Source organism: Nicotiana tomentosiformis, chromosome 2, assembly GCF_000390325.3.
Source record: "Nicotiana tomentosiformis chromosome 2, ASM39032v3, whole genome shotgun sequence".
NCBI classification, from domain to species: domain Eukaryota; kingdom Viridiplantae; phylum Streptophyta; class Magnoliopsida; order Solanales; family Solanaceae; genus Nicotiana; species Nicotiana tomentosiformis.
In genome coordinates this window covers 105,082,505-105,106,866 of record NC_090813.1, presented here as the reverse complement: position 1 = coordinate 105,106,866, position 24,362 = coordinate 105,082,505, and the positions used below count along the sequence as shown (strand labels likewise).

The 24,362-nt window shown below is 34.7% G+C and overlaps 1 long non-coding RNA gene across 1 annotated transcript; it reads left to right on the top strand.

Annotated features, from left to right (window-relative positions):
- Window positions 1-9,185: 9,185 nt before the first annotated feature.
- LOC104092809 (uncharacterized) lies at window positions 9,186-10,349 on the top strand. The gene is made up of 2 exons (XR_011414147.1): window positions 9,186-9,585; window positions 10,019-10,349. It is a non-coding gene; the product is annotated as an uncharacterized lncRNA (long non-coding RNA).
- Window positions 10,350-24,362: the final 14,013 nt, after the last annotated feature.

Here is a 24,362-nt window from a genome sequence, read left to right as displayed (position 1 = left end):
CAACATCGCACACAACATTGAGGCCCAAGAAAATCAAACTCACCATAAAGATTCAATCAGTGATACTCGCAATGAGAGGGATGAGGCCATGTCAGTTCAGGGCAGGCAATATCCACGATATGTTCGAGAGACAACTCTTGATGATGCTGAAGACGAGCACGTCACTGAAATAGTAAGGATCCTGAGGGAGCAACAAAAGGCCATTATGGGCCACCTCTCACGACAAGATCAGGCAAGAATTCTCTGAGATGGCCGTTTTTCAAGAATGTCGCCACCTCCTCACGCAGATGTTGGCAGTCCCCTGTCTGGTGGCCATTGGTCCCATGGTATTCGCACCACAAATTAGGATTCCTTTGACTGGGATCTAATCTCATTGGCTTTGGGAACAATGCTTCCTTAATGTTCCTCATAGTCGATACTAGCTCCACTACGCTGACGTTAAAGTTGTATTCGGAAAGCCTGGGGTATGAGGAGTCCCGGGAACCCGACATCTCCTTGTCCTACAGTGATCTGTTATTCCGACCACGATCAGCTCTCCTTTCGGTTGCGAATCTATCCGCCGATCGAAAACCTCTACTGCATCCTTCGGCCCTTTCATAGGGAAAAAACCGACCTCTTGAAGATCATCGATCTGTATCAAAATCATCATTTGACTTCTCCTTATTCTTCTCCCGGTCCCGACCCTATGTTGATGCCGGTAAACCGAGATGTTCATCCTTAATTCTTATGTTTGACTCGTACCGATTGTGAACATCTGCCTATATTGTTGCCTCGGACTAGAGCAGACTTTTTTTCAATTTTCGGGAAGTGTCGGGACTTCTCGAATTCAGACCTTTTAGTGAATGCTTCAGCTACCCATTCGTCCGGTACAGTCGGTAGCAGCATCCTTTCCTTATGGAATCTAGTCACGAACTCCCGCGGCAATTCAGACTCTCCTTGTGCAACTCACGGTTCAAAATGTCAGCCTTTCAAGACTGTACCTTTTTGGCTCCAGCATGGGCCTTGATGAAAGAATCTGTGAGCATCTCGAAGGAATCTATTGAGTGCTCGGGCAAGAGTGAATACCATGTTAGGGCCCCCTTCGTGAGGGTTTTCACGAATTTCTTCAGTAAGACTGACTCAATCTCGTGCAGAGCTAAATCGTTTCCCTTTACTGCCGTTGTATAGATGGTGATGTGCTCATGAGGATCTGAAGTCCCATCATACTTCGGCACGTCTGGCATTTTAAACTACTTCGGGATCAGCTCTAGTACTGCGCTTGGTTTGAACGGCAATTAGGTGTACTTCTTTGAGTCCAGTCCTTTCAATACTGGTGGTGCACCCAGAATCTAATCTATTCGAGCGTTTATTTCCCTCATAATCTGTATGAGTTCGGTTTTAAAGGGATTATTCTCGTTGTTGTTACCGGATTCGCTACCATTCCCCCGGCCTTGTCAAAGCCGACTTCGCCCTTCGGGGTGTTGTTATTGACTCTCTGCGTTATTTGATTTGAGCACCCGGAGGAACTGGACCACGTCCATTAGTGTTGTTGGAAGCACCTGACAATGCCTGCCTCAATTCCGTCATGGGGCTAAAAATAATTACGGCTGCAATCATGATACCGTGGAACCTTCAAAAGCAGGAGAAGATCTTCCGCGTTTGACGATCAACATGATTTTCGGTTGGAACAAGATTAATGGTGTGAGTTTTTTGGGGACAAAGAATACGAAGGTATCAGTAACTCACAGTAAGAGACTCTGGGTAGTCGCTGAGGATGACATTACTTTCATGGAGGAAGATGCTGATGGACTATTGCTGCCGCACAACGATGCCTTGGGAATCTCTTGAAATGTCTTAAATTTTAAAATTAAATGTGTTTTGGTGGACCGAGGAAGTTCGGCCAATATTATCCAGTGAAGAGTGTTGGAGCAAGACAAGATGACCAAAAGTATCATTCCGTCCACAAAACTCCTTGTCGGGTTCAATCTGGCAAGCGTAACAACTCGAGGAGAGATCTTGCTGCCCACGAATGCGGATGGGGTGATAAAGACGACCTTTTTCGAGGTAACAGATGGTGATATGGGCTACAATATTATCCTGGGAGACCATGGTTACATAAGATGAAGACTGTGCCATCGACGTATCATAAATTATTGGAGTTCCCAACTCCCGAGGGAATTAAACAAATAAGAGATGACCAACCGGTAGTAAGGGAGATGAATGCAATCTCAGTTTCTAGTAGCAAAGGGAAGGAACATGCAACATAAAAATTATAGGAACCGGCACTTGCTCCCGAGCCGAGCGAAGTCGACCAGAGGGAGGAGTCGTCGGAATCCTATCAGGTACCAAGATATTTTCATGTACCAGAAGAAACAGACGCAACAAAATCCATAGCGAAAGAACTTGAGCAAGTCGCGTTGTTCAAAAAGTTCTTGGAGAGGAAATTCCACTTGGGGACAAGGCTAAACCCCGAGATCAGGTTTGGATTTATCAAATTTCTTAAACTTAATATTGACTGTTTTGCGTGGTCGCATGCAGATATGACAGGTATCCCGCCGGAAATGGCTGTGCTCAAACTGAGCCTAGATCCTAACATCCCTCTGGTAAGGCAGAAAAAATATCCTATTGCTGAGGTCAAAAACAAATTCGTAAAAGAAAAGGTAACTCGTTTGATTGATATTGGTTCAATCCGAGAGGTAAAGTATCCTGAGTGGCTAGCTAACGTAGTACTAGTTCCAAAGAAAAATAATAAATTTCGCGTGTGCATAGACTATAAGGATTTAAATAAGGCGTGCCCAAAGACTCGTTCCTATTGGCAAACATTGATCAAATGATTGATGCGACGACCGGGCACGAGTTAAAGCGTAATGACCACGTTTGCTGAAATTTATCATTCCCGTACAAAAAATCTTAGGGGAATAAAGGTTCATCAACCGAGCCAGGGATAACTCTTCTTCCATCTCCTGGCATATACACCAAAGATAAGCAATTGTCCTCCACACAGAAGGACTTACATGTGCCAAGCATACCTGGTAACGGATGTAAAATTCCGCGATAACGGAGTCAAGTTCCCTGCTCAAGGAGAACGGGCCCAAAGTGAAAGGAATACGTGTAAACATAAGTATAACCCTTCTTGGGTAAGATTACCCACTCCGCCAGGGCAGGAGCGATGATGTTTAAATCCTGGTAATGACAGTTTTCCTTCACAGCAGGGATGCTGGAAGGACGGATGGAAGAAGGATACACGCCAACGGTCCATATGCGAGGGTTAGCAGAAGGGTACTTTTCTTCGAAATCCTTAGTGATAGTAAGCTTTCTGGGAATGATGGTGCTTACCGTAGGAGAAGCAGCAACATCAGCATTTTCTTTGTTCTTCGAAGCACTAGAATTTCTGGAAGAGGAGGTCATTGTTATCAGAAAGGAGAAAGGGATTTTCCTCCAAAGAAGAATATAAGAGGGAGTTGAAAGCAAGTGCGAGTTGAGTAAAGAGTTCGAGAGAATTTAGAGAAGCATGAGGTAAAAAGGGGAAGAGTGATGCGTATAAGTAAAGGAATAAGCAACTAAAATCATGGTCATGATTACCTCGAGAACCGGCGAAAGTGTTGCTGAATCATTGGATGACGCATGTTTGGGTTTAGAGGGGGTCAGAAAATTTCCCACCAAGAAAGGTATCTTCACCAACTTCCAGGTAATACAAAGATGTGCTACCGGAAAGCAGGGGGACTATCTGTATAGGGTAAAATATGTTCATATTAAATGCTTGCATAATATAGCGACACATGGAGTCGAAGGCAGAAGGTAACCAGGTCCGAAGGCGACAATCTCGTTTATCCCCGAAGGGAATGATGCTCATAAAGGCAAGATAAATGTCTGTCACCCGTTGACATTTAATGGAGAATATTCTATAACATTAAGTACGTAGTCCGTTACAGAGAATATGGCATTTACTGCCTACCTTTACACATTCTTCAATGGCCCCCATAATTATCATTTAATAGGGGCTTGATCCTAGGACCTTGTTCCCTAGGCACCATTATAAATAGAGAGTTCAACAACCATCGTAAGGGCACGAATTTTCTGACAAGCACTGACTATACTTTGTTCTAAGCTCAATATTATTTTATCTTCTTGCTTATTAATAGTGTGACTACTGCCTCCGAAAGCCCTGCTCCCGGAACTAGAATTTTTATTATTTTATCTCGTTTTCAACGCTAAGTCTTATATTCTTGTTCAATTTATTCATCATTCTAGGGTCAAATTGATTCACTTGTCTATAAATTACGTATAAATTCAACTATACCGTTTTATGGGTAAACAATATCCTATAATTATAGAATCTCACTTTAACCTCATTTTCTTTATTCTTTTATCTTATATTGTCACTTCAAATACTTAAAATTCCCAATAAAAGTTGGCAAAATCTCTAGAACTCTTGTTGCAACTGAATTTTAGGAAAGTTTTAATTGAACTATCGTGAAATAGTTAAAACGAGGTGAGTTGGATAAGGACAAGGTACTTCTCGTGCTTATGATGGATTTGGGATATTATAATTATAGATCAAAGTAAATCACTTTTCTTAACTCTACGCAAAGCTAGAAATTAGGTTAAAACAAAAGCTATATTTAAGTCTTCTGAGAGATTAAGGGTCTAACTAAATGACTCTAAGTCCGTCTTAGCTAGAATGAAATAAAACCAGAGGAAAATTTGATCTTCACCAGAACCAAAAAAAAACATTTTTTTACATAGAGTGTAGGCACATATATATGTCCCTTTTTGTTCGGGTGATATATGTCTCTTATTAATTTCTTTTTGGTTTCTGTTTCTTAATTCGGATACTAAGGTTTTTTCTTGTTAATTAAGAGTGTAAAAATACAAACTGCTTTGATGTGAATTGTCATGTACGGTCATAAATTTATATTTCACCTTTAATGATATACTTTTACAAACTATTAAAATATAATGTCATGCTCGTACAAACCATTAAAATCCTTGTGTTTATTTTTTTTTTGTAATTGTGTACTAGTTAACTCACGATCTTCCTCAACAATTAGGTTATTCAAAAGATATTTACATATATAGATCTCCTTAAATGAAAATAAATTTGTAATTTTCAAAATAAGACAGAGTATTTATCTGCTACAACAGAAGGTAAAAATGACTTGATGGTGTAAAAGTTTTGATAGTGTATGTAACATTAACGTAAACTCTAAAACGGAATAGAAGAAGTGCATTTTAAACTGTATGACCCAATCGGACAAAAGCATCCAAAGCGTTTACGTCAAAGCAGCTAAGCAATTGAGCATTAATTTTATATCATCGTTAGAAAGCAAATTTAATAGGTCGAAATCTTGAAATTGATAACACTAGGAATATGACTGATCAGACTAATTCCTAACCTTTTCTCAAGTAGGCAAAAGATATCCTTGTCTTAATTGTTTCAAGCTGCGATGGCATGCGTGTGTATATGAAGATGTTCATTTTCAATGGTACCACAAGCAGCAGCCAAAGCCTAGCTAGGACCATAGGGTAAGCGATGATACCAGTTACGTTGTCGGCCTGTTTGGCAAGTGGCTTATGGCTTCAGATTTTGATATTTTTGGGATACAAGAGTTGAATCGCTCTTGGAAGCGACTGTTGGTTGTCAATTCTTGTGTCTAACGTCAACCATCCTAGCTACATTAGTCTAAGATTTAAAGAAAACATAAGAGTATCGTGGGCCAAAAAGAAGAAGATATTGAATATCTAAGTAGAATTTTCGTCTAGACGTTTCAAACTTGAATTCATTATTTTGCCATATTAAGCAACTTTTTTTCTATATATTGTGGAACTTAAGTGTTTCCTATATATCAAGGGATATGCGTTAACGTTTGTGTATACGGTCAAAATCGAGTTTGCCCTTCGTGTGACTAATCAAGATTAAAGCATGATGGACCGAGGTTCGTCATTATAATATCGAGCTGAGATGTGAAGTTGGAAGGTCGAGCTCGAGAGCCAGAGACCGATCAATACCGAGATCGAGTCAAGGTCGAGCTCGAAACCCAGAGACCGATCAATACCGAGATCGAGTCAAGATCGAGCTCGAGACCCAGAGACCGATCGATATCGAGACCGGCCAAGATCGAGACCGAGCCAAGAAACAAAAAAGCCGTTATAACCACATTTGGGAAGAGAATCTCGGCAGAAAACATGGCTTGAATCAAGGAAAAGCTTGTTAATTTATCTATCATGTGATCCCCACTATGTATTTTTAATTATATCCAAAGTATGATTCCCCCACTATATTAAGAGTGGTTATCATCTGTACAAAGGGAGGATTCATTCATTCACACATTCAGATTTTATTGAGATTTACATAGCATCTAGCAACTATTATCCCTTTTGGGCTTTGATATTGATTCTTCCTGGTCTCTTATCAGTCACTCTCTATTCAATTTGAGTTTGTATTCATCCTTTTTACAGTTAATATTCGATATATCTTTTTTATTTTTCTAATTTATACCAAGTTATACCACGTATCCTTAGAACTACGTATAAATTCAACTCTATCCGTTTTTCGGGTAGACAGTTTGTTAGTTGAGGACACTGGTGGGAAGAGTTGATGTAGAGAGTAAAGCTTGCACTGTTAGGCCAGAGTAAAGCTTGCACTGTTAGGCCAGACTAGTTCAGAAAAAAGTCTCATGATAATTGCTCATACGACATGGAATTATGTTATTTATATGTACGAGACGAGACATTATTGGTTAAGAAATAGGAATGGTCCACGACTCCACTTACTTGTGTTTGAGCTTGTTTACCCTTAAAAATGGATAACAATTGAATTTGTACGCTATTTTAAGGATACATGGTTTAATTCAATGCGAATGATTAATGACGTGAGATAAGCAATTAAAGGATAGAGTAAATAACCAAACCAATGATGATACTGAATCCGGGCTCGGTTCAAGGCTTAACAAGAAGCTCGCCTTTGGTTCTCGGCCGGTGCTTATGAAGAACTTATGAACCAGAAACAAGAACTTTCAATAACCTTCAGAAACAGAGAAAAATAGACGTATATTGCCTATGTATGCGCGTTACAATGTGTTTAATGAATAATCAGCTTCCCCTTTATATAGTAGGGGAGTTTTACCCTAAGTACAATTCTAAAAAAGGTAAAAATCTTTCTTTTCGCTAATCACTGATCTAGCGCTGATACGGACCGAGATTCACGGTGTGATATCCGATTGGGCATGGATATCTCGGCCCTTTGTTAATCGTGTGCGACCGTTTGGTAATGCTTTCTGAGGTCTCGTTATTCGAATCAGGTCTGGGGCATGATCTCGATGGCTCCGGGGCAGGTATTTTTTTCGAGCTTCAATACGGGCGGCTCCCGGCTTCGATCTCGAATTCACGGAGTTATGTTCTTCCTTCGTTCACTCCATCGAAAAATCGGGTTGCTCATTACCTCAGTTTTACCCGTATACACAACTTTTTCTCAATGTGGTGACTATGGTCCCTACTGGTTAAGTACTTAATTTTACTTTTGCCCTAGATATCTAATGTCAGAAAGTCCTCTAAAATATAAGGAGATATTAATGAAACTTTGTAAGTCATCAAAAGCGGTATCCTTATGCCCGTGCTTTTATATTTTATCTCATCTAATGTTTAAGAATAGAAGAAAATATGAAGTGACTGCAGTATACTTGTGCACTTAAGAATCCCAAAGGGTCAAAGCTCTTCGGGAAGCAAATACTAAAAACTATTTATACTTTTACTCTCTAACAAAAGATAAGATTTCTTCTGCCAATAAATTCACCGTATTACCAAGTTCAAGTTCAATATAACATACTGACAAATTCTCAGATGGCATTTATATCAGGTATTAAGCCCTATTCTAGATGAATCGACCACCTCCTACTTTTTCTAACTCTTCTTTTCGTTCTTTCTTTTCCCACTTCACTAATTTTCCCTCTAAGGCGGACCAAGCAACGACTGGCACGGGAGGAAGAAACCTCAGAAAAGACACTCTGATTCTTAGGTCCTTTTCAAGCTAGGAATTTAAGAAGTGAGAAGAGGGTAGATTATACGTTACACAAGTTAACGTCAATAAAGTGATACCGGCAATGGAAAAGGACATCACAGAATTCCATTGTCTTTGCCAGCTGAGTGGCGTTTCCCATTTTCTTGTTTCCACACTGCAAACCTATCAGTTAGTTCAACCAACTTCCGAAAATTTTCTTGCCGCAATCTTTGTGGAGTCTCCTTTCGTTGTTGTTACTTCTTAATCGAATATTATAAAGTTCGGCCCATGTTTGACATATATGTTTTGTTAAAGTGAATGTACTTTTTCAAAGGAAAACAATTGGCATGTTTAGCACAAATTCTCCACCATCAAAACGAACTTAATCAGACAGTACTAGATCTTGGGAGTTTGGCTATGACTTCACTAGCAAAATTAAAGTCATTATTTGCACGTTTGTAGTTTGGTCATCACTTTTTGAGCAAATATAGAACTTTAATATTAATTTTTAATAATTGTATAATACTGAAAAATCTTATTTAAGAAGTATTTCAAGTTAAGTAACACTTTTTTTCAAAAATGCATTTGTCCATGAAATTTTGTAAGTTTTTAAAATTTTGAAAATGAGTTTTTCAAAAATCAAAAAGTAGTTTTGATCACTTTTTTAAAATTTTCAATAAAAAATTTTCACTCACAAAACAACAATATTTTTTCAAGTGAAATGCATATCCAAATTTCAACTTAACTCCATATGCTATTTTTTTTCAAAAATTATAATTTTTATGTCCAAACACCTACTTAGAATGAAAATTTTGAAAAATAACTAATTCAACTTCATGTTCGATTTGAAATTTTCAGGGTCAAATACTGATTTCGGAAAAAGTGAAAAAAAAAAAAAATTTTAAAAAAAAGTGAATTTGTTTATGGTTCACTTTTTTTTTTTTTTTGGTGGGGGGGGGGGTGGGGGGACGGGCCATTAAAATGCCTTAGAACTTTTTTTGGAAGACGCTTATAAGCTGTTCATAAGATTTCATAAAAAGATTCGAATTTGCTTTTTCTTATGAGAAAAGATTGCTTAAAAAATAATTTATAAAGGATATGGTCCCAGCACTTCCTCCGTACATTGGCCGGGACAGCAGACGTACCTTTACACGTACACATCTTTAGGCTTTCTCAGTTTATAAATACTAGCGCTCTCTGTGCTTACTCTGCCCTCACAGCACAACCAAATCCACCTTCAATTTTCCTATTTCTATTTCTTTTCAAACCACTACTTATATTGTAAATTGTAAATTGTAAATTTAGCAGCTCCAGCTTTTAATTAAACTGAAGTAATTTTTGCCATTGAATGTTAGAAAGAGAGACTTCGAATTGTTGTTACAGAAAGTATGACAGAGAATCAATATTATTCACCTTCCCATTCGGACCCATCTCGACCTTCATTAGGCTTCCCTCTGGGCACTGCCCTCCTCTTGCTAATCATCTTCAGCTTGAGTGGCATCTTTTCTTGTTGCTACCATTGGGACAAACTCCGTTCTCTCCGTCGATCCTTCTCCGATCCCGAAGCCGGCGATGACCCTTCTTCTTTGAAATCTGAACGTGCCCACACGGTAAGATTTCATCAATTCTCTCGTCAAACGATACAAAATCAAACGACTAATAACGCTAATTTTCAATTTTGTTGGGTTGGTTATATAAATTATTCGTATCCGTTTCATTTTATTGGAATTCATGTCTAATAATCTATTACAATCCTCTTTCTTTCTCTGGCTTGGGACCGGCTACATATAATAAACTCCAAATTACTTCCTCCATTGGTATTTTATGGACTGAAGTTTAAGCAAATTAAAAAAGAAAAACTTCTGTTACATATTAAAGTATCTTTAAAACTCGGGATGACATTTCTGTTTATAATTTAAGAGTTTCAAATATCTCTAAAGTCAAATTGAGCTAGTTGTACATATTGCTGACCAGGTTGAATATTTTGGAATAAACTAAAAAAAGAAAGAGATTGCTGAATTATTTTTTTGCTCTGTTTTACAGAATTGGAAGCAAAACCAAATATCAAATATGTCGGCAGTGTTGATGCCTGGAGATCAAGTACCAAAGTTCATAGCATTGCCATGTCCATGTCAGCCTCTCCGACCAGGAAAGGTAGTTGTAGAGATGCAGCAGCCACCGCCGCCGCCGCCTTCTCCTCCGAAGCCACCTCATATGGGAGTGGCAGTACCTTTCTATTAGCAAAGCTACCGCGGAAATTTTTAGAACTGGACTAGTAATTGGTTATGTGTTTAGTGGATATAGAATTGTAGTTCAATCAAATTCGTAATGTTTTTAACTTGTAAATATTAATGAAATTTGAGCAATTTTCTAATACGTTTTTTTATTATAATCTTCGCAGTTGCATTGTAGTGTTTGGTATCATGGTGGTCGTATCTAAAATCTTTTACGCTGATGTTTAGTTAAAGGGTTTAAGTTATATACATATATTATAGGTGTAGGGAATTTCTGTTTTAGAGAATAATTTATTCAAATTTTAAGGTTACACATATTGCAAGGAGCTTAACTATAACTATATTCTTTATAAAAAGGAGAAATGGAAAACATAGGGAACAAGGATGAAATACTCAAAAGCAAAACAAATAAAACCAGGAAATGTGCTGGTAGTCAGGAATATCAACTCTTACATTGTCTAAACAAAACCAAAACGACCGGAAAAAAATATGCAACTGAGATAACTGAATTCGTGGCTGTAATACAAATATACAATAGATGGGGATTTGGTACTTAATAATGGATTTAAGTAATTTATATTGATAGTGTATAAATTATTTACATCATTAAAATAATACTTCGTATGATATATAATAAGTAATTTTTCATAGCAACTGTAGTTTTCTTAAAACGATATATATATATATATATATATATATATATATATATATATATATATATATATATATATATATATATAAAACTTAATTCGCTTGACTTAATAAAAGTTTAACTTACCTAAACGGATATTGTATATTTCTAACATTATTGATGTAGTTTAATTGATTGCTTTAAAATATTCAACTTAATTACAGTGTATTTTATTTTTACTTGTATTTATCTTTAAAACGATATGATAGTACAAACAAATTTGTATTATCAATATATAGATTTTAAACGCATGAAAATAGAAATTTTTTCTTGTTCTTGTCATGGTCTGTGTCACGTTAATTCCCATATACTTAATACTACAACCATCGAAGAGTGAAAACGACAAATACCAAAGTTTGAGCTAAGGTAGAAATTAAATCTCCAACCCCTTTCTATTTTTACCAGTTCAAGTGTTCCTCTTCCAGCAGTTTCATTGTGTCTCTATCATCCAATTTAAGCGAGGGTCTAATCGATGGTCATAATAAAAATCAATTCTTACAAATTAAAACCAAAACTCTTACATGGGACAAGTGTACAAAGCACGTCCTATTTGATTAATAGACTAGCACATACAAAACACAAATGACACTTGATATTACAAAGTGCAGTAAATCATTCAAATTTCAAATCGAAGGCAAGATAAAGCCATGGACTAGGCTGAGCCCATTTGGATTGACTTAAAAAATGGTTTTTCATCATAAATAATTTTTAAGCAAAAAAAATAATAAATTAGGTTGGCCAACTTATTGCTTTTGGCTTTGTTTTAAACTAGTTTTTTAATTTATTTTAAATACTTTTTGATTTTGCCAAACACTAATAAAAACAAAAAGCTAAAAAGAGCCTAAAAACTTATTTGACCAGTTTAAAAGTCAATCCAAACAACCTCTAAATCCATTGAAAACGGTATCAACCTCTATTATTACGTATTCAATAATAGAATATAATTTTTTGATAATTAGAAAAAGGGGGTTGGCGTTTATTGATAGAGAATGTCTATCAATCAAGCCAATAGTTATTGATTCTAGCTTATCCCATACAAGTAATTTAATTTAGATCCTAAGGTTATATAATCAGTTAACATAAGTCCAAATTTCAAGAAAATAATCACTTTATTTTTTAGAAAACAATCAGTTGAGTACCAAGCTTTCAAGTAGGATCAATGGACTGCGTGACGTTTAACGCAGATATAGTAAACCGCACAAAAGAAGACAAATGGGTGAAAAGGGAAAAGGAGCAAAAGTAGAAACAAAGGGAGATAAAAAAAAAAAAAAAAGACAGATGGAGTGTGTTTTGGCCACTTTTTTCAAACCTGACCTAATTTCGCTATAGAATGAAAATGCTCCCTTTATTCAAGTTCCACCCAACATCACCTTCCCCCACCACTTAGCCATGTTATTGTACTGGTCCGTCATTCGTAATGATTTGCTGCTTGTTTTTCTTGTCTTTTCTTTCACTACACCTTCGTTTTTTTCAATCTTTCACCATCAGAACCGAACTAGCTGACCCTTGCTTTCATTCTCTTATTTGACTCTTTTGTTGATTCACATATATAATGTTTTACGTCGGTTGAAGGAAATAAATAGTTGTACTCTCTATATAAATTTCGGCACCTCATTAGTTTGTCTATAAGATTCAATTAAACTTAATATTCATTTTCTTAACATGGTTATAAATTAGTTTTAAATACATTCTTATTCTTGATTTAATCAACATTAAAGTCCTATGTTATATTTTTCATGATCTAACTGTTCAGTCCTAGATGTGCAGGGAAGTGTTACGACAATCCTCATATTTAGGATTTATAGTTGAGTTAGATCTAATAATTTCTTGACATTTCTTTTAAATTAGATTCAATATTCATTTTCTTGACATTTCATTTCTCTTTTCTCCCAATATTCGTGTTTGGAGAATGAAAAAACGAAATGTCAACAAAGTCTAGTTGCACTGGAGGAAAAAAAGTCTAGTGGCTAAGTGCTTTAAAACTTTGCTCAAATATATTATATGCAATAGCTGCAGTTTCCTTTTTCCGTTGAGAGATTCAGTTGCACTACTAGAAAACTGGCATATTTCGTCCAAGACATACCGATCGAAATTGGTCAGACCAAAATCGATCGAAAACAAAACCGACCAAAATCGGTCGAAAACAAAACCGACCGAAATCGGTCGGAAGTTGCTAAATTGGTCGCAAAAGTCAACACAAATATTTCTGACAAAAAAAAAATCCGACCAGTCGAAATTTGGTCAATATTTGACCAAAAATAATTTTTTATTAAACTTTTTCTAAATTTTCGACCGATTTCGGTCGGAAATTGGTCAATATTTGACCAACACCTAGTCATACTTGTATATAATGTTCAAAAATAATTTTTTATTAAACTTTTTTCAAATTTCCGACCGAATTCGGTCGGAAATTTTGAAATTATTATTTTTCGCCCAAGGCAATTGGTTTTTAATATAACAAAAATTATATATATTTAATTAACGAACCGGAATAAGTTATAATTAAATATTTTCGACCGACTTCAGTCGGAAAAACGATTTTAAAATAATTAAAATATAAATTTAATAATATTTTTGATTTTTGTCACCCTTTATATAAATAGCTTATATATATATCGAAGATAGCTTTTATATATACTATACTATACTATATGTATATCTTATATAGCTTATATACTATACACTTAGTAAATATATTATATTATACTATATATACATTAGCTATATTAAGATGTATGTATATATATATATATATATATATATCTTGATCGGTGGATCAATTAAAAATTTAATTATGTTCGATTAAAACTTATTATAATTGAATTAAATTGTATTAATACAACTTAATATAATTGGATACAACTCAATATAATTGGATCAATTGAAAATTCAATTATGTTCGATTAAAACTTACTATAAATGAATTAAATTATATTAATACAACTTAATATAATTGGATACAACTCAATATAATTGGATCAATTGAAAATTCAATTATGTTTGATTAAAACTTACTATAATTAAATTAAATTATATTAATACAGCTTAATATAATTGGATACAACTTAATATAATTTGATACAACTCAATATAATTGGATCAATTGAAAATTCAATTATATTCGATTAAATTTTACTATAATTGAATTAAATTATATTTTACGCGCGTAAGTGTGTGTGTGTGTGTGTGTATATATATATATATATATATATATATATATATATATATATATATATATAACAATAATAAAATGCATGCCACTAAAATCGACCGAAATCGGTCGGTATAATTAAAAAAATTTAAAAACAAAAATATTTAATTAAATTCTGACCGAATTTGGTCGGAAATCTTGAGGTCAAACGGTTAAATTTTTTTATTATTACCGACCGAAATTTCCGACCGAATTCGGTCAGAAGTTTCTTTAATTTGATCTATACCAGACGGGTCTCTTCCCCATTTTTATCTTTTTCCTCTATCTCTTCTTTCTCTCTTACATCTCTCTTCTACCCAAATCCCACCCAAATTCCACACCTATTTACCCAAAATCCCATCTAAAATCAAGTCCCCCACCCCGAAAATCGAAACCCCACCTCCCCCAGCCCCAATATCGTTGCCACCTGTTGCCGTCGCCTATCGCCGCCTCCACCATTGTCACTACCATTCTCTTTCAAGGTTAGTGTTCTACCTTATTACTCTTTTAATTTTTAATTTAATTCATGCCTAATTAATATCATTTTATGTAATTTTTTGAACTATATTATAATTAAAGTGTACCTTATCAAAAAATTATAATTATTAGATTTTTAATTTTTAATTTTCGGAATTTAATTTTATGTAATTATTTAGAGTTTTTGTATATTTAGGATTTGAACTACATTAGATTTACATTTAGAATTGAACTACCTAAAATTATAATTTTGTAGGATTTTTGGTTTGAACTACATTAGATTTAGAATTAAGGTATAAATTATGAATTTAATATATAAATTATGAACTGCTTTAAATTATGAACTTATGGTTCTTAATAGAATTCAAATTAATGATAGAACTACCTTAAATTATGAACTTTGAGTTAGTATAATTGAATTAGTCTAATTTAGGGGATAATATTATTCTATTAGTGTACTAACAAATTATAATTAATTAATTATGCTAATTATACCTAACTAATTATGCTTAATTAATTATGCTAATTATGCTTAACTAATTATGCTTAATTATACGTAACTAATAATTAGTTAATTAGGGCTTAACTAATTATGCTAGATTAATTGAGTGTCCTAACAAATCATAATTTATTATGCAACTTAATTTTATAATTTAATTTAAATTATGATTAATATAACATGTAATTTATTTGTTCTTTATGTAGATGAAATATCGTAGTTGGATGTATAATAGGAATTATCCAAATCGTCGGTTTTTTAGAGAGGAATTTATATAAGGGGTTAAGGAATTTATTACGCATGCAATATCACTTGAACCGTTTAGGATTGGAGGGTTGATTAGGTGTCCTCGTGTGAAGTGCAAGTGTTTGCATATTTTTAGATCGGAGGATGTTAAGACTCATCTTTATAAAAAAGGGTTTATGAATAATTATTTTGTGTGGACTAGTCATGGAGAGATTGATGATAGTGATGGTGTATTTCATAATGTAGTTGTTGGTGAAAGTAGTAGGTCGGTGGGGAATAACATTCAACATCCTAGATACCATGAAATGGTTGCGGATGCTTTTGGGATGCATTTCGATTTTGAAACCCATGAAAGTGTTGAACAACCTCCTAACGAAGAGGCAAAATATTTTTATGAACAGTTAGAGGCCGCTAGTTGTCCACTAAGGGAAGGGAGTATGCACTCTTAGTTATCTGTTGCGGTTAGATTATTAAGTATCAAATCAGATACCAATAATTCTCAAGCGGGAATGGATTCTTTCATTAGCCTTATGAGTGAACTAATTGACCCAACTTTCAACATACCTAAAATTTCTATAAGGCTAAAAGATTAGTTTCTAAGTTAGGACTCTCGTTTATGAGAATCGATTGTGAAGATGGTTGCATGTTGTATTATAAGGGTGATGCATATTTAGAAAGTTATAAATTTTGTGAAAAACCTTGTTTTAAGCAACTTTCCAGCGGGAAGAAGGCTGATGTGAAGTTGATGCATTACTTACCTCTTATTCCTATATTAAAGAGGTTGTACGCATCGATGAGTTCCGCTCCTCATATGAGATGGCACTATGAAAATTGAAGGTCGCCCGATGTTATGTGTCATCCTTCAGATGGGGAAGTTTGGAAGCATTTTGATAGGACGTATCCGGATTATGCTAGTGAACCCAGGAATGTTCGGTTGGGTTTGTGTGCTGATAGTTTTACGCCATTTTCTGTTTATGCAACACCATATTTGAGCTTGCCACCGAATGAGCAAGGCGAGCGACCACCCCTTTCAGATGAAGAAGCGCAAAGGATATGGTTGGATGTTATCGGTGGTCCTAAAAAGGGGATAGCATACGACCTTCCAGAGAAATCATTTCGGCGCTACAGGGCTGGATTGCAAGGTATAGGGACTTCTGCCCAAGGCGAGGCAATTGATAGGTCGACTATCTCGTCTATGGAACAGAAGACCACAAAGCTGACAGCAGAGCTTGAAGAGACAAAGGCTAGAGAACAAAAGAGAGATGAACAATTTGGTACCCTTTAAGTTCAGCTAGAAAAGAGGTACGGACAATTTAATCTCCTTCAAGATCAGCTGGCCAATCTTCTTGCTAGTGGTGCTTTCCGCATTCCCCGGTCTCGTGAGCCTTCCCCATGTGCTAATCCTTCTCGTCGTGATCCTTCGAACCATACCAACGATGAAGGTTCTAGTAGTGAAGATGGAAATAATGCAATATAAAATACTCATTGAATGGTGTGTATTGCTAAACAAAGTATTGAACTTGTCAATATTTAGTTGAGACTAGTTTGAATGATGATTGTATTGTTGATATTATTTAGTTATTGAACATTTATATAGTTGTTGTCGTGGTTGGTGTTGTTGTTGTGGTTGTTATTAGCGTTGTTGGTTAATTGTTGTTGTTGTTGTTGTTATTGTTAGATAATGGTTGTTAGTGTTAGTTAATTATTTTTGTTAGTTAATTATTGTTGTTGTTAGTTAGTTAGTTAATTATTATTGTTGATTAATTATGGTTGAATGGCAGCAATGTAATGCTACCATTATAGGATGGATATTGGTTGTAATTGGCAGATGGTGTATCTTAAAAGCAGGCATTTTCTGTCCAGTTTTTACCCAGAAAACCGATCGTAATCGGTCGGAAATTAATTTTTTTTGCCCAGAAATTCATAATTTCCGACCGAATTCGGTTGGAAATTATGAATTTATATTTATTTTTTAAAATAAATAACAATTTATTACAATTTATAAATAATTATTTATTTAAAATTCCGACCGATTTCGGTCGGTATTTAAAAATTTTAAAAAAATTTAATTAGTACCGACTGATTTCGGTCGGTAATTGAAGTTTGACAGTTAGTCAACGCTTTGAATAAACCGATCGACTTCGGTCGGTAAACGTTAGCGACCATCATTTTCCGACTAATTAAAAGCGATCGAAAATTAATCAATTTTTATCAATTTTCGATCGATTTTGGTGGTCGAATTTACATAGTTTTTTAGTAGTGTTGGCATTGGTTGAAAAAATTTCACCGCTTCCTGAACAAGAAAATGAACTTTGCTAAGGTAATCATAAGTAACCACGAATTAACTTAAACCAACTTTTATAGGAGTATTTATTAATACTAGTTCAGAGTTCAGTAGTGATGTTTCCTTTTAAATATCTGAGCTTCAGTACCTTTCTAATCTAAGTCAATGCGTTAAAGAAACGACACAGTCCTCTCTCCTACTCTACATTGATATCCAAATTATTCAACAGAACGCCCACCGTAAAATACGCGACCCAATCAGAATGTATTCCGTCCCAATAAATTAAAACAGATGTTAAAGGGAAAAAAAATAAATGTTTGATTGGACATGAAATTTAATAAAAAATAAAGATTTTTAAAATTTGTGGTCCTAAACAAGTTAAAAAGGGGTCTAGAGTATTTGTATGGTTATAAAAGCTTCTCATTAAGAGTAAAATTGAAAGTTTAAGCTAAATTGTTTCTAAATTTAAAAATGAGTGATTTTTTTTTAAAAACGAACAAAAAATAAATAAATTTACATAAACTGAAACGGAACGAATAGTATTTAAGAATGTACGGATGATAAGTAGAGCAGCTAGCTTAGGGCCCGTTGGTTGACAGAATCCCTTAAAATAAAAAGGAAATTTCAGGGGGGCAGCTACTAGTGGGGAGAGTTAGTGACCTTATCAATAAAAATAGGTGATGATGTAACCATAAAACCTTTTTAATTCTTATATTTGTGTGCAACGACAAAGACTAATTAGGGCCCAAATGATCACCTGCTGAATAACATCTTTACGTTTTCAAAGCCACTCTAATATAATGATCCTCCAGCTAGATTATCATGAAGCTGATATGTAGCGGAGTGCCTCAATTTTGTTGTCTAGGTTTGTACTACAAAAGTACGTACGATGTTCAACAATCATCATATATTTTTCCAAAGCTATATAGGGAACATGGAATAATTCACATGCTACTGGAAAATGAACATATATATGTAGGAGTAAATAGAACTCCAAACGATGGAACACGGCAAAAAGAAAAGGACACTCGGGTAACCTAACGGCAGACGCGGACCCAAGAATTTAATGCGACGGGGTATAATATTCTGTTCAATCAGTGCCCTTATAGACTGTTAGCGTTAAGGGTGCCAAGTGATTTAAATTAATCGTTTTCAAGATATACACATGTACATATACAAGATTTTTCCTGAAATTTACGGGGTCCGGTGACCACTCAACATAAGCCATAGGTCCGCCTCCGCGTAATGGAGTAACTGGATGTATATTTAGATTTCTGTCTTGCTGTGTAAAGGGAAAAAGATATAACCAGCATCCTTTAGGTTTTTATTTGGTACGTTGTGGTTAACTAAGATCGTCCTACGATATTGATAGTGGTATAGTCTCTTTCAGAAACACATATGGAATTAATGCTACATCCATCCAATTTATATGCCAATTTTAGGGCGCTCCAACATGTTCGCCATAATTATTTCATTTTTTATTATTTTATTTTTAAAAGTTTCAAGAATTAAAATTCATTAATTTATTAAAACTTTAAACTTTGATAAGATGTTTTCTGTATCAATCTAATAACTAATACTACATTCTAATTAGTAATCTTCGTCAAATAAGTTAATGAGATGTAGTATAACTAAGAGGAAATTAAAGTATAGCTTTTACGTGAGGATTGATACATTTTTAACCTATAGAGATTAGAACGTGATTCTGCTGCTATAAAGGTTCCCAATTATGTAGAAATGATTTTTCCCGTGAGAGTAAGAAGACAAATTATAGATAACCATTTATTTGCATGGGTAAAATCGTATTTGTATCACTTGGGTGTAGAGTCTCAATATCATCAATTGCTGTATGCGCCAAATTTATTTGAGCCTGTATTATAATTGCAGGTATTATGCCTACATCTAACACAATAGATTGATGTAGATTCCCCAAATGATATTGGAAAACGAAGAATTTTGGGTACCTGTTATCCACGAAAATTAATTAGTGGAAGTCCTCGATAAAAGTTGGTTACCGGTCATGAGTCATGCATAATGTTTCCTCGTATTCTTCGCTCACTCTCAAGCTTGCTTTTGAGATATGGGCCTCTCTTTTGGTAAAAATTAGTAAATTTATTATCAGATTATTCAAAGTTGCTTTAACAGTCTTAGGAATGAATAATGATAATAGTTGAGTAAGATTCCTATTAGTGGGCTCAAAGCTAATCATGAAATTAGGCAGATAAGCACGTCGCCATTCCTTTTGATGATTTTGGTGAAATTACAATTAAGTTGAAAAATGAGATGAAGAAAAAAATAAATAAATATTCTTCAGCTGAAGCGTGAATATTTCGTTCTCTTTAAAAAGATTCAAGCCCATTGCGGTAGCATCTCCACCGGTCCAGCAGTAATACTCTTGACTTGTCCCCTCCAGGATACAACAGTCCGACAATGTCGTATGACTCAAACAAACTCTGGACAAATTGTTGAGTCCAAAGCTCCACCAAAATGAACACCTTTCTCCAACAAAATAATATTCTTTTTTGTAGATAATAAGTTGGAGACTTAGATTTTCTCCTTCTCTTAACTCTCTTTTTCACTACACAAAGTTCCTTTTTTTCATACACGCTATCATATTTTCCCATCTACAACACAAGGAAGAAACATCATTATTTATAGGTGTAAAATTTCTTCCATAGAATAAATAACAAAATAGTGGGATAATAAAATTGTAGAACATGGGTTGTGGTTACAAAATTTAATCTTTAGTGGGTAATTAGTGTTAGATCATGGCATTAGTAGTTTCAAGAGTTTCACCAAAATAATGACCACTTTCTTGCCAATTTATAGCCACTATCTCACAAGAAATAATATACTTTAATATTATAATTTTAATATTAAAATGCACTAACACCAATATTCCCCCACTCATTTTTATATTAAAATAAAAGAGTTTACTAGTTGAATGGAGACTATTATGCATAATGAAGGTGTGTTCTGCATTGAATCTCCACTTAGTAAAACAACGATCTCTACTCCAGAGTCAGTAATGGTCTCAGACTTGAACTATGAGTACTTTAGGGAAATAAATTATAACTGCTTACACATAATAATCAATGTGTTGACTTGAGCTTTATTAGCCGCACATTACGGCCTTGTGCTATCCCGGTTTTCATGAGTATTTTTGAGATGAAGCTCAATTCTCATAGGAAACGACCTACTTCCACACTCACATAGGTGAAATCTGCTAAGAGTGCTCCTGTAACTCTAACAACCCCACTCATACGAGCTACAGATTTTCATTAAAAGTTAATAAAACTCAACCTCATAAATTATTATAGGACAAATGCACTTAAACCATAGGGATGCGACAATAATAAAAATAATGCATTTCAAACCAAGCCATCATATGATTCGTTCTTCCCATTGAACCTGGTTATAGGATCTCTAGTCCTCAGGTTGGGTTTTCTCATATATGACTAAATGAGTTTATGGGCTTTAATCACATCCCTCTCGATGTGTTCCAGACCCTTTCTCTTGCTAAGGCCTTAGTCAGTGGATCTGGAAGATTATCACAAGATTCAACATAAGCAACATTAATGGAACCACTTGTCAAATATGATCTCACAATACTATATTTTCTTCTTATAGGTCTGGATTTACAGTTGTAATAATAGTTTTGTACACTACTAATAGCAGCGGTGCTATCACAATGAATTAAAATATGAGGAATTGATTTTTCAAAATAAGAAATTTGAAATAATAAATCTTTCAACCAATTCACTTCCTCACTAGCTGAAGCTAAAACAATTTGCTCAGCCTCCATGGTAAAGTTAGCAATTGTTTGCTTTTTTGATTTTCAACAATTAGCACCACCTCCCAAACTAAAAATATAACATGTAGTAGAACATGAATCACCATATAAAGTGTTCCAATATGTATCAGAAAAGCCTTCGAGTACAACATGATATTTTTTATGAAATAAACCATAGGTTTTTGTACCAAGTAAATAAATCATTACTCTTGTTATGGCATGCCAATGTTCATTACTCGGCTTGCTTGTAAGCCTGCTAAGTACTCCTACTGTGTATGCAATATCAGACTGAGTATAATTTGTCACATATCTCAAGCTTCCAATTAAGCTAGCATATTCCTTTTGATTTATCACACCATTGTCACTTTGTTCAGGAAATAAGTGAACACTTGAATCAAAAGGAGTTACAACATGCTTGCAATCAATAAAATTATTTTTTTTCAAAATATTTTCAACATAATGTGACTGGTCAAGAAAACTTGCATCACATGTTTTATTAAATTTTCATTTCAAGAATAAAATTTACCTCATTCAAATCTTTCTTGTCAAAATAGCTACTAGGCATACTTTTAGTTTCTCCAATAATACTCACGGTAGCAGCAAAAATTAATAAATCATAAACCTAGAGACAAATAATAACAAAAATTAATAAATCATAAACCTAGAGACAAATAATAACATGTGAATTATTCCAAAACTTATGATAAATGCACTTATCACACTTTTTGACTTAATCAGCTTTCGCTCATGCATGAATACTCAAATTATTCATGCAAAAATTGTTTTCTTTTACCTCCACTATTTTTAGCATTATAAAATGTATTTTTCATGAAAAGATATATCACATATTCATGAAAAATATAAGGTAAAAAGTTTATACTTTTTCTCCTCTTGAGTTAAGCAAGTAGAAAATTACTTTACCCTTCTATCTCTTAAAGTGAGTAAACTTCTATCTTGATATCCGCTATTTTTTTAACTGCATAAAAAAATCTGAATCCCCTTAAAATTGTTGGTGAAATTACAAGTAATTACAGTTAAAAAATAAGGTGAAGAAAAATAAATAAATATTCTTCAGGTTGAAGCGCGGATATCTCGCTCTCTTTAAGGAGATTCAAGCCAACTGCGGTAGTATCTTCACCGGTCCAGCAGTAATACCCTTGACTTGTCCCCTCCAAGATATAACAACCCGAGAACGTCATATGACTTGAACAAACTCTGGATAACTTGCTGAGTCCAAAGCTCTACCAAAATGAACACCTTTCTTCAACAAAATAATATTCTTTTTTGTAGATAATAAGTTGGAGACTTAGATTTTCTCCTTCTCTTAACTCTCTTTTTCACTACACCAAGTTTATTTTTTTCATACACACTATCATATTTTTCCATCTACAACACAAGAAAGGAATACCATTATTTATAGGTGTAAAATTTCTTCCATAGAATAAATAATAAAGTAGTGGGATAATAAAATTGTAGAATATTTTTCCAATATCGAAGTCATCCCAAATTGATTTCTTCTGTGATATCTCTTCTGCTGCCTCTACTTCCTCTGCCCAAGACAATTTTCGATTGCTCGTCGCCGATTGAACTATTTTAGCCCATTCCTCTTGCACTTTTACATGTGAATTGGACTTTTCTTCCCTCAATTATATTTTCTGTTGCACATTTTCCTTTCCCCTCGGCGACTGAGTTACTTCCACATCAATTTTGCTTTGATTTCCTTTCCTTCCTTGATTTGTAGTTGCCGACGATAATGACTCTTGCGCCATTAGATCTTTCTGAGATAGAATTCGTGTCGGCTTCAAATTGGAATATATCGCCCCTGAAACTCATGGTAAGTCTTCTATTTGTGCAATTGATGTTGAAGATATAAGTTCAGAGCTAGATTACTGGAAGTCGACAGTAGTATGCTATGTCCTTGGGGCACTCCCCTCTTTTGCTGTACTAAATGGATACATACGCAGGTTGTGGGCGAAGTATGGTATCGACAAAATTTCTATGCTGAAAAATGGAATTGTGTTAGTTCGATTTGATTCAGGGAGGGGGGAAATGAGGTGATACAAGGGAAAATTTATCATTTAGATAACAAACCATTTATAGTTAAAGCATGAAATCCGGATATGGAATTTAGTACAGAAGAATTGCTAACAATACCGATATGGATCAAACTGCCTGGCCTCGAATTCAAATATTGGAGTCCTAAGGGCCTAAGCAAAATAGGCAGTTTAATTGGGAAACCACTTCTAGTGGATCATAATACGGAGAAGAAAATGGGGCTCAATTTTGCTAGGTTACTGATAAAGGTAGAAATGAATGTAAAGCTTCCTGATATGGTAATGTTCAGGAATGAAAAGTGGGTACTATTAGAAAAGGTCCAATATGATTGGAAATCTACATTATACAATTTTTTTCATAGGTATGGGCACTCTGAAGAGGAATTCATGAAGAAGAAGGTTACAAAACTTGGATCACTAAAATAAGGTGAACAAGTGAGAAACGAGAAACCAAAAGAACAGAAGGAGAAGAAAAAAATGGACTTTGAAGAAGCAGGGAATCAGGATAAGTTACACTATAGTAAAACAACAGCCTGACTAAGGGAGGAATGGCATCAGCTGAATCATCTTCCAACATAGTGAGGAACCACAATATGCAGAGTGGGAGACCACTTGATCAGACTACAGAGTGGATTACTCTAGTGAATGTCAGAAAGCAGTAGTTTAAACAAAATCAGCAAGTGATCAATCAGAATTCTTTTCAAGTTCTTGACAAGGAAAGAAACAATAATCATACTCAATCAAGCTCAGTTGGAAATGAGGGAGAGTAGCTTATTCCTCTCTCAGAAAATGGTTAGCCACTTAAGCTGAAATGTCAAGGGCCTCAATGTCCCTAATAAGCAGAAGGAGGTTAGACTCCTCTGTACTGAATAAAAAGTAGGTCTGGTTGGTTTACTAGAAACAAAGGTCAAAGTAAATA